Genomic DNA, 12,523 nt, shown 5'->3' on the forward strand with positions numbered 1-12,523 from the left:
CAAAATACGGAGGCCATAACCTTTCCGACCCATTGTTGCGTTTTTGGACGCTTCGGAGCACGTTGGCCCGGTGGAACCCACTGTTTTGCCTGTTGCGTTGACACAGGAGTGTAGCAGTGGATCCAAGTTTCATCCATGGTTATAAATCGGCGCAAAGACTCGGCCGGCTTACGCGAAAATAATGCAAAATTCTGCTGGGAAGTTGTCACACGAATTTGTTTTTGGTCCACTGTAAGCAAACGCGGCACCCATCGCGCGCAGAGATTCTTCATGCCCAAAACTGAATGCACGATATTGCCCACGCGTTCCAATGATATGCCTACAGCATTACCTACCTCTCTCAATTTCACTTTGGGATCATTCAACATCATATCATGGATTTTTTGGACATTTTCTGGTGTACAGACCTCTTTTGGGGGGCCAGATCGTTGGCCTTGGTCTCGGATATCGTTTTTTTGCGAAGATAGTAGTATTTGATCAAAACTCGAAACTCAGATTTTTCCATATTAAAAAAAACTCGGAGATTAGTCGCTTCTCAGTGCTGTAACTTGTAAATGCGTAAACATAAATGGCTGAAGTTTTGACAGGCGTCATTTGAAGGATCAAGCTCGACGAAAATGGTTCACATTAGTGAATACTAATGCCATCTCTTAGAATTTTCAGGTACATATCAGACTGCCTAGTACATTAACATTTTAATGTCAAGATAATATCAATGTAAAATAATTAATTACAAGATAATATCAATTATTCTTACCTTACAGCATTCCATAGTTAAATTGTAGCATTAGTTGTAATAAAGATAAGTAGTAATATAGAGGAGAGAGATCAGAGCGGAGAACTGTCAAACGCACTCGAAAAAGCAGAAGGACACTTGCGCGCGGGCCACGGAGGAGGTGGGAGGCAACTTGCGAACGAGTATCCCCTCTCTACACACATTAACCAGAGTGGGAGACTCGAGGCGAGATATGGTGCGCGGACCCAAAAACGGAATGGTGGGGCGAACTCGCGAACAGCTGCCTCCCTCTCCGCGCGCATGCGCAGGATTGAAAGAAGCGAGGCGAGCCATGGCACGTGCCCCGCGCGTTGTGCATAAGGGCACGTGTTCGTGCTACTATCTTCACTCGGCCTTACCCGGCACACCGCACGGATTACTAGTTATCCGCTCTCCGACGTCACGAATAGACGTCCCGAATACATCATACAAATTCTGCTTATCTCTATCTCTCTCACTCTACCTAGGGAGTTGATAGGAGAAAAATAAATTACCGTACCATTGTCTTTAAAGAATTGTTTGTCATCATACATGTACCTGTTCTTTTTAGAGCAATTTAATTTTTGAAACCGATCTTGGACTTCGGTCCCTGGTCCACCGTTCTGTATCTCTATACGTAATGCTCCTTCCCAGGGTGTCATTCTGACAGACTACTGGGCGAGAATACTCTCGGCCTAGTGCCTAATTCGAGGTTGAATAGACTTCGGTCCCTGGTCCCACCGTCAGTATCTCTGTCTGTAATGCCCCATCCCAGGGCGTCATTCTGGCAGATTACTGAGCGAGATAATCTATGGGGCTAAACTCCCGCCAAAAGAGGTCCCAGACCAACAGTAGACGAGTTTCACAGGAAATTAAAACTTGTAGGGAACATGGGTATTCCACCGTACCCAGTGCTTACCCTTTTCGCAGGCGGTCCGGAGGACCAGCTACAAATTATTCCCTAAATCCAAACGCCGTTTGTCTTTTCTTCCGGAGGGTTTGGCTTATCTCGAAGACATATACAGACATCCCACATGATCGGGAGGTGCAGGAATTTAGAATCGCCAAATGCTTAGAGGGAAAGCGAACACCCTTCACTTCGCCCAGAATCTAGACTCAAGGAGATGCCATCTTCTAATTCTTGGGAGCAATTCATAAAAACCGCGGGTAAACGGACATATCAGCAGCCCCCAGTGAGTCAATGAACCACGCCAAGGAGCATGAAAGAGATGGACTCGTGACTACTACTTAATCAAGGGGTACATATTCGCGGAACCACTGGAGATCACGAAAGAAACTGACCGGAGGCCCCGGCAGTCCCATTAAACATTCAAATAGAATTTTTAATTTCAAATCACCGGCCCCTTTCGGTGCCAACAAAAACTTTATACGAGGAATAGGTTCTATTTAATTAGCCATTAATTATTTGGGATCATATCAAATTCCCGACATTTCGTGGGCATCACTCAACTCCCCAAATTGCAGAAACTATTTTGAAACTTACATATAAATTACCCTAAGTTTAGGGAAGTTTCCACAAAAATTGTAGGTATTATTTAATTTTCTAAATTTTATGGAATTTTTCCCAATTCTTTAGTGAATTATAAGGGCGCCAAAAGAGATTTAACTATAGAGATTCCACTATCACGAAATTACAGCAGTCGATCCGTTGACATTTAATTTTATTATGTCTGTGCACAAATGTGGGGAAAATACAAGGAGCGAGTCGTAGCGCGAGATAAATACATCATCGATCGTGAAGCGCGAGAACCGATAGTCGCGCGTCCCAGGCGCGCTCACACTGGCTGGAAGATTTTTTTAAATTTTCCTAATAACATTTTAATATACAGTGAAACTCAGCTTTTTTAAAAGTTTCTGTGAGAAAAAAAGTCAATGAAATCACATTAACTCTTGTGAAAAATAAGGTATGTAATCCCTATGCATAGAAAATGTCACAATGAGCGTCTTTTTATAAGAAATTACCTAACGTTTGTTTAATTAAAAAATTCAGATTCGTTTTTCAGATACTAAAGAAAACTTTGTTGGAAGTGGGTTTCATCCGGTAAATCAGCTAAGTAGCACGTAACAAAATAAGTGTCTGCTATTTTGTATGGACCACAACATATTACAAAATGAAAAACATCGGTGACATACACATCGGGAAGCAATAAATTAACTGCAGTGGTAATTCACCAGTTGCAATTAATTTTTTTTAAACGCCGAATCACGTCAACTTTCATTTTTAAATTTTGTAATAAAGTACAATATACAGTTAAATTCAGCTATTTTGAAAGTTTTTGTATGAAAAAAGTCAAAGAAATCACATTAACCCTCTTGAAAAATAAGGGTTGCAACCTCTCGACAAGAAAGTATGGCCCGAGATGCGTCCTTTGGTAAGAAATAATCTGACGATTGTATGTTTAAAAAATTCACACCCGGTTTGGATATATTATAGAAAACTGTTTTCAAAGATAATTTTTAAGGATGGTTCTTTTGTACCACACTTCTGATCATTATATTTATTTCCCAAATTCTTCACAATTGAATTAAAATCTTGATGAGACCATTGAATCAACTTTCTCTCTTTTAGGAATGCCACTTGTAAGGGCACTTGTACTCTTGTCAAATACTCACCTATCTGCCACCCTGTCAACGTCTGCAAAAAAAGATCACTTAGAGTCGCTCATACAAGTGTAGCCATGTATTTACGAGAGGAAATACCATTTTCCATCGTCGACCATGTGGTAGGTAATGTACATTGTGATATCACCATAGATATAGCAGCAATTTATATCTCAGTTGAAAAATAAAAAATTGCAATTGCTACAGTTTATCGCAGCCCTAGGGCAACAGCCGCTTGGCAAATAACCTTGAGAAGAAAATCTGTCGGATGTCTCGTGAAACTGATCGAATTGAGTGCATAGGGGATTTCACTGTAAATTGGCATGAAAATTCGAACCCGGACTGGATACGATTACATAATTTTTCATCCTTCCTATCACTTACTCAGATTATAACTGAATCGACTAGCACGATGTACCAGAAGGTCACGAAAAATTGCGACAATCAAAGAATCCGGCGGATAAAATCAAATACACGCGCCATAGAATTCTTGCCATAGCTACAATACGCAGGGAAAAAAGCATACCTGTCCATTTTTCCAGCTTCCGGAAAAGTAACTTGGCAGAAATTGAAATCAGCCGGTGTTTGATCGGGACAAAAGCAGTTCTTGTGGGGCGACTTAACTGTTGATACGTCGTGCATAAGTGATTTTATAATAGATACTCTACCAAAACTGGCATTGCTTACGGTTACAGACGACATAAGTAAAGTTTTGAATTGTGGAGAGATGACTTTCGGCCCTAATGGATTACACGCGTGTTTTTGAGTTGGTAAACCGCCAAATCCTCCTGACTAAACTAAAGGCATTAGGGGTGAAGGAGGGTGCACTTGAGTGGTTTGGAAGCTATATACAAAATCTTAAACAATGTGTCTCTTTCTTTCTCTCGGGTTCTACTAGGACCTATGTTTTGAATGGGTTTTGTTGGGGTCCCGCAGAGTCCAATAATGAGCCCGTCTCTCTTCATCATATACACGCATGCTTTTCCGGATATAATAAATGATGTAATAGATAAACTGAAAGGCGAGAATAAAAATACGCTTAAGGCTTTTATTAATATGTATGCCGATAATACACAGTTAAATAATACACATAATACACATATAATACACATATTATAAAAGCAGAGATGACAGAAATGGTACTCTTCCAACTTTAAGTACAAATTTGTCAGTGATAATTAATATCTGCATTTCAAGGCACCTTAACTTAACAGATAATTAGATTTAAGTTAGTTTTAGCTCTAGTTCTTGCAATGTTTGCAAAATTCTGATGATTAAGTTGTAAATCAGTCACCACTGTGCCTCGCCATTTGATGAAATTTGTACCTTATTAAATATAATCTTGTAAATATTTCCAATTGCTTTAATAATCTATATTATCATTTTTTTCAAACTTTTACTCGAGTGAATCCGGTTTTTCATCATAGTTACGGACTAAGTTAAGTGACTGATGAGATGAGGATGTTATAAATTAATATAAAACGATGTTTCAAACCTTCTGCGATGATGTAGCAAGTACACGATTGCGAGCAGGGTGTAATTTGGAACTCGTTCCTTAGCGCTGCCATACGTAAACAGCGGTCGCGAGCATTGAAGGTGACAAAAGTCACCTCTAGATGCTTGCTCAGAGATACTATCTGCTACTCCACAGGTTTTTAGTCACTTGCTTCTTGATGAACGAGAAATGTTCTTACAATGCGACAGGTGTTTCATAAAACCGCCTTCTGAGCTCCTGCCAATACCCTACAGAATCCTAAATGTTCAAGATATTTAGTGCACATTGCGTGCACAATGGCTGTAGCCAAAATCACAATAGGATACATAGATGCATGATTCACATTCCTCCATATGGTTTTTACTTCATGCCTTAACTCGCTAAAATCATGGATCTTCTTTGTATAGGTTGACTGCAAATTTCGGTTAAGTAGACCAGCAATGTCGATGATGTAGACTCTTCGACCTTTTTTCCTCACATCACAATCTCAGGTCGATTTTCTCGGATGTTATGATCCGTTTGGATAGTAACGTTTCAATAAAAGGTGTAATCTTCGTTTTCTAAAACGGGCATTGCTTTGGATCTATATGAAGGCATCCATTCTGTTCAGATTTCTAGGTTTAGTTTAAAGTTTTTGCAGTATAATGCCCGCTACATCATTATGCCTGTGCGAATATTGTCTCTGAGCCATTACACGACAGCCACCAATAATGTGCTCGATGGATACATTGGTAATCCACATAATCCGCACCGATCAAATACGTGTTAATGTAATACGTGTTTGCGATTATTTCTGGTGCTGACAACCTTGTCTTGTACCACAATAACGAATCCTTCCGAATCTGGATACAGAACACCCTTTCTCAGACAAAGATTGGATGTCTCAGGATCCACTTCCTGTTGATCTAACGTTTTGGGGTGCTTGCGGTGGATACCTTTTTGTATCTATTGTATTTCTAATTCCTCTATGGTTTCCGCCCTGATATTCAACGCCTCATCTGAAGACAAATTGAAGGTCGTGTACTTAAGATACGCTTTATAGATGGTGCTGTAAAGCTCAACACCTTTTTTTTTAAGTAGTTCTGCAACTATATAACTTGTGACTTAAACCTTTTTTTAATATCTACAATGCCCCTACACCTTATATGTAGTGGTAAAAGTACTCCATCGCTGAATTAGTGTGTTGCATTCAGTGCTTCGTCATTTCTACGTGGACGATTTTGTTAAACTTCTCAAGGTCGGTGTTAGACCATTTGATGAACCCGAAAGAGTACGTGAGGACAGGGGTGCATGGGTATTGACTGCCCTGATGTTGTTTACCAAGTTGAGAGAACTCTTCATAATCAATTTAAGTCTCGTAGTGAAGGCAATCGTTAGGCTTATCTTAACCATCATTTGAAAACTGCTTTGTGTCATCGATCACTTGCTGCAGTTTCTGGGCTAAATTAGCGTATAGCTTCGTGTCATCTATGTACAGAGGATAAGTCACTTGATGACCATCCTCATTATTATGTTTTCTGAACCCATGAGACATGCTGTTTAGTGTTTAGACTCGAAGCAAATAGTTTTGCGGCACGGAAGGAAACGCTTGCCTGTAGTCAATGCATGCCATGTACAATTTCCTTTGAAGTTTACGAGCTTGAGTCATGGCAACAGCGTCTATAGTGACTTGATCTTTCCTGTATCGCGAGTTTTTACAACATCCTTTTTGTTCTTCTGTTAGGAAGACTGGCTATCAGTCGAAATTCAGATGGATTTGGAGCGTCTGGTTTTTTAGGTATGATATGCGTAATACCCTGAAATATAAAGCCTGGCATCAGGTCTGGGTGTTGAATGATCTTCTGAAAACACCTTGTCAACGCATGATGCACACTTGTGAGGTACTTGTACCAAAATATTTTTCAGCGTGTCCGGACTTGGAGCTTTCCAGTTGTTTGCCTTTTTAAGACCACTGAAACATCTAAACTGTGATGTTTGTCAGCTGCATTTAAGGGTTTTCGCTTGCCTTTGCTTTCTCTACTTTGAACCGCGCAGTGTCCAAATTGCATTTGTTCATTTTTGTCCAAACACCTGACTAGTAGTTAGTCAACCTTCCTTTATCTGTCTAAAAGGTTCGATTTTATTGCCTTTATGCACTACTTTTCTTTTGCCGACGTAGTCTCGCAGTAAAAACATTAAGTCTCTGCCGTTGGAAGTCTATAATCTCATACAAAGTAACACGGTTTATCAGCTTTCTAGTTCTTTTTCTTTTTTATATTGAGTTAATCGAGCCAATTGGCACTTTGCTTTGCTGACATCCATATCCAACCTGATCATACATGATGGATCTCAATCCCTTGCTGGGAATAAGACGGCATTTGTAGGTCGAATTCTATGGCCCAACGTTCTAGCGTTTGTCACAGCAGCACAGTATACAAGAGTTTGCACCTCTAACGCAGTTTATGTTACGTTCAAATTCGTAGGCAAAAACTTACGTTTGAGGTATTCTATTAGTGCACGCAGGTCATTTGTAATGTTCATCTTGGGCAGAGAATGCCTTTGTGTTGATTCTACATATCTGAACTCTAGTAAAGCATAACCAAAATTCCTTTCAAGGTGCTATAGTTTTTCTGGGATTGCGCTGTTCACGTCGTCTTTATTGATATCCGGATCTGGTTTTAGTGAATTCGGTACTTGATGTTCATTATCCCTAGCACCTATACTCTCAACTTCAATCATGTCTTCGTTGTCCACATCTTCCAAGGGGAGTTCGTCAATAGGAAGCTGCTGTTCCACTTCCATTTTGACAGCAGCTATTTCAACAGCCGAAAGCTATCTGCTTACAGATATTAAGTGTTTTCGATCTGCCAGATTCTGCTACATATTCTCAGATTCTCAGTACATATTTGATAAACGTTTTAACTATACGTCGGGAGTCCTCATCATTAAAATTATATCTTTCTACAAAATTTGCACCTGTGTCATAAAAATACATAATTTGTAGACGTAAATACTTAAAAATGGCCAGACATAGCGAAAGTTCTTAAGAAATTATGTATGAAATGTTCAAAAAAGGATATTACAAATTGGAGTAATAGCACAAGTAAATGAGTGTCGTGATAATTAAGATAGTATAAATAAAAAGTAGGTACATTCTATTATTCGGAGTTATTACCTGTTTGTTAAATTTACTTGTTGGCTACTGAATAGACTCCGTCTGCTGTATGGACTTAAATAAAGATTGAAGTTATTGTTGACATTGAATAACCACACACTTATCACATGCCGTCCAGCAGACGGAATGATTACGGCAAGGAATTTAGGCAGCGTATAGTCTGTAGGTTGATTCACTTTGACATGGTGGTATATTAGTATCTACTGCGCACTCATATTATCTATGTCTATTCTAAAATTAACATTGTTAGGATTTTTGACAATATAAAACAATTCCATAAACATACGTTTGAAGTAGTTAACTTCTTTTGCTAGAATAATAATGTTTTCAAAGTCAAAGGAGTGTTTGTTTAAAGTTGCATGCTTTGAAAGAGCAGTGTTGAGTCTATTGTTATTGCAATCTCTGATGTGTTCTTTTAATCTTACATCGATGTACCGTTTGGTTTCGCCAATATAACATTGCTCACAATCAAATCATGTTAATTTATATATTACGTTAGTAATTTTATTTTTCGGATTTGGATCTTTTTGAGTTCTGAACAATTTGAAGGGGTCTTTAACAGGGTTGAAAATGATTTTTATGTCATATTTTTTGTATGATTCTTGGAGAATTCTGAACATTTGTGGATTATAAGGTAAAACAATTGAACGATCTAAGTTCAAATAATTGTTTAAGCTGTCGTTAATATGCTGGCTAGACATAAGAGTTTTACTAACTTTACCAACATCTTATATATCTATCTATACGATTCGGCATACTAACTGATTCTTCTACTAAATGGGACTTTTTCATATTATCCGAATGGGTCTAGCTGGTGAAAATATAATTGTAAAACGTACAAAGACCTGGAGGAAGAATATAATTCGGTTAGAAAAACTTAAGATCCAACTTAGATTTTTCTTAAAACGTAAAAATGAAGGGAATATTCCTGCAAACATTTTTAATCAAGGTTATAGACAATTTCAATTCAATAACTTAGAAAGTAAAAAGGAATTCAACAAAAAAAATATTAAGAAGTCACATCAACATCTTAAATCTCAGTGTCAAAGATATTAACAGAAGCATTAATAAAATACCGAAAGAATTCGATTTATATAGAAATTTAATTGTAAACGAAATAGAACTCATCTCTGCCACTCTCAAAAAACTAGAATGGCAAAAATTTCGCTACTATGGTCAGCGTGAGTATTTTTCAATCCAGCTTGGATTATCAGCAACACAAAAACTAGGTTACCGAATGATGTGGAATATTACCTTAGCCTAGGAAAAAACTGTTGTTTACCATCTAACAACAAGAACTCATTTGTAAGAGATACCTTGTGTAATACTGAGGTTAATATACATCTTATAGAGAATAATAATAGGAATGAATTTAGATCAGAATTAGCTTTCAATTTACAACTTTTTCTTACAAATAAAAAACATAAAAATTTTAAATCTCATTTTACACAATTGGCCATCGAAAGTAAAGAATTCTTATCTAAACACAGAAAAATCATTGATACTATAGCTGATAAAGGAAATATAGCCGTTCTTCTGGATAATACAGAATATACTGTAACATAGTGGCCTGTCACTCGTTCTGATCCTTCCCCCAGACCTAGTTAGAACATTATAAATAAAATAAAGTCTAAATACTTTCCGCCAGCACTAACTCATAATATATTATTAAGATACGAGAATGAGAACTTAGAGTGGGAATGAATGTTGGATAGGTCAGGCATAGGTTTGGAGTTTTCTTCACACAAAGATTTATTATTCCTGTAATTTCACTGTAGTTACCTTGAAATGTATATTAATTTAGTTCAGATAACTGGAGAGTTGGTAGAGGAAATCTGACGCTTGCCTTGACGCTTGCACTCAACCTCGCCACTGCACACTATACCCAGTGCCGTTGCACCTCTTATCACGAAAGCCTCTACTCACACATGATGGGTCCGTCTACAGATTTATTTCCGGCTCGAGTATAATTACACAAATTCAATTAAGACGTGTGAAACTATACTCAGTCCGGCACATGTGAAAATAAACCGGTGTAGCCATCTTGCCAGGACACATCGTGCTGGCATACCACCAGGAGGATATCCAGCCCCGTACACGGCAGTAGCAACCGGTAGTGGGGATAAAGAGAGCAGCACTTGACGGCAAGTCAAATTTGACGGAACTGATGCAAGAGGGGCGGCCAACAGCAGCAGGAAGCCAAGCAGTCTAGTGTTGGCCGTTAGCCGAGTTTTCGGAATTATTAGAGAATAACATAAAATAACATAAAATAAAAATTTCGAGAAATGGATAGTTCATGACATGGTTATGAGATGGCGCCTGATGAGGTTCCAACATCATTGCCGTCACATGCATCAGTCATAGGAGGAGACTGGGGAACGGAACTTATCCGCAGAGATTGAGACACTACGGGCTTCGCGTTTCGCAAATAAAGAAACCCCCTTAGGTATTCACGATGCCCCTCCGAGGACTTTACATGCACAAGACCCTTTTTCATCCACTGGTCATGATACCCATCTAGTAACGGAGCCTCTCTGCGCGCATACTTCCAACGTTAGTAGTGTGACATTTGCGAGAAATTTAGAGAATGTCGTCACATTTTCTCCATCCACATTCGTGACTCCTTTATATACCCCTGCCAGTCGTTCGACCATAGTCCCTTCAGCCTTTCAAGGCTTTGTCCAATCTAAAGGACCAAGGATGTCTGCCTAATTCGTTGAGCGGTTTGCCAACGTGCTTGGGAGGAAGGAGTATGGATGATATTCATTCGATCGTGAAGAAATGGAATATTAGTCACAATGGAAAATGCGATAGTAGTGCGGAGGAATTTCTTACACAAATTGAGGAATGTAGAAGGGGTAGTTCCTTATCGGATAAGGATCTTTCTAGAGCATTAACGTTTTTGCTAAAACCACCTGCCCAAAATTGGTATCGATTCCATAGGGATAAATGGGATACTTGGCAGCAATTTACCATCGATTTTAGGCGTAGATATGGGGGAATAAACTTCCAAATGCAGGTCAGGGATAAGGGCCGAAAAAGGACACAAGGTCCAAATGAACCTATAGCCGGCTACCTGCTAAACCTTTGCCTAATTTTTCAACATTACGATCTTTCGATATCGGAAAGGGAGCAATTGCAGTTGGCAATTAATAATTTGCACCCTAAGTATTTAGAAGCCCTTCCTAAAATGGAGTATCGTACTTTTGAGGAATTGGAAGATGCTGGCGAAAGGTTCGAAGCATCCAAAATGATAAGTAAGGCCTATGTACACCCTCCACCTACTCAGGACAGTGTTTTACCTGAATTTGCCTACCGTAACACGGCCGGAAAGTCGAAGGGGTGGCTGCTACGGAGAATGAGCCTACTACCTCGAATTTAAATAATAATGGGACGAAATAAAATAGTTCAAATAACAACAAAAAGCGAGGTGGCTTTCCTCAGGCACCATAGGTGCCGGCTGATTTCAGTCATCCTCCATTAGCAACACAGACCGTTGAAGCGGTCAAATCTCATCGAACTGTAGCGGATGTTCGGGATCCCGACCGGGAAACGAATAAGGGTGAGTGAGAATAGGGTCCGACCACTCTTGCCATTCGTTGTTAAGGACCCTCAGATTTAATTAGATCAAGTAAATACCGTACTTGATGACGTAAATACCGTACTTGATGACGTAAATACCGTACTTGATGACCAACTTTCGATTGTGAAGTTTTTTTCGGTATTGATTTTGCGGAACTTTTCGATTTTGACGTTAGATTTAAGCCTCGTATTTGGAGATTAGGAAACGGCATTTGGCGAAGGTATCAGGGACAGAAATTAGGTCCGAAAACACATTCCTCGTCGGAATTATCGGAAATTCGTGCTAAGGATGCTCATGTTTCCTTGCCGAATGAAATTGCGCATGCCTGTGCAGGGATAAAGAAATTAAAGCCTTATGAGGTTAAATACCTTGAAGAATTTCTAAAAAGAAAAATTCCTCCTATGCCAGCCAGGCTGCCTGCTACACACATGGTAAAACACCATATCGACATTCAGGGCCATTTCTCCATCAGGCAAACTTATCGACGTCCTTCTCCCAAGGTGCATGAGTCCTTGAGGGAATCCGTCCAAAAGTTAGAAGCTGAGGGGATAATAAGCACCAGTAAGAGCGAATGGTGTAACCCGGTTGTGATAAGGAAGCCTGACGGCGACTATAGGCTTTGCATTGATTTCAGAAAATTGAATGAGGTGGAAAAGAAGGATGCATACCCTATGAGAAACATTAGCTCCATCTTAGACAAGTTTTTTTCTGCGCGGTATATTTCAAAGATTGACCTTAGTCAGGCATTTCATCAGATTCCTCTCACCAACGAATGCAAGGAATTCACCGCTTCCCCAGTACCAGACAAGGGGCTGTATCACTACAATCGAATGCCATTCGGGTTATCGGGGGCTCCAGCTACGTTCCAGCGACTGCTAAGTCGCCTGATAACACCAGAATTTGAGCCCCATGCAT

Source organism: Belonocnema kinseyi, chromosome 8 (genome assembly GCF_010883055.1).
Source record: "Belonocnema kinseyi isolate 2016_QV_RU_SX_M_011 chromosome 8, B_treatae_v1, whole genome shotgun sequence".
NCBI lineage: Eukaryota > Metazoa > Arthropoda > Insecta > Hymenoptera > Cynipidae > Belonocnema > Belonocnema kinseyi.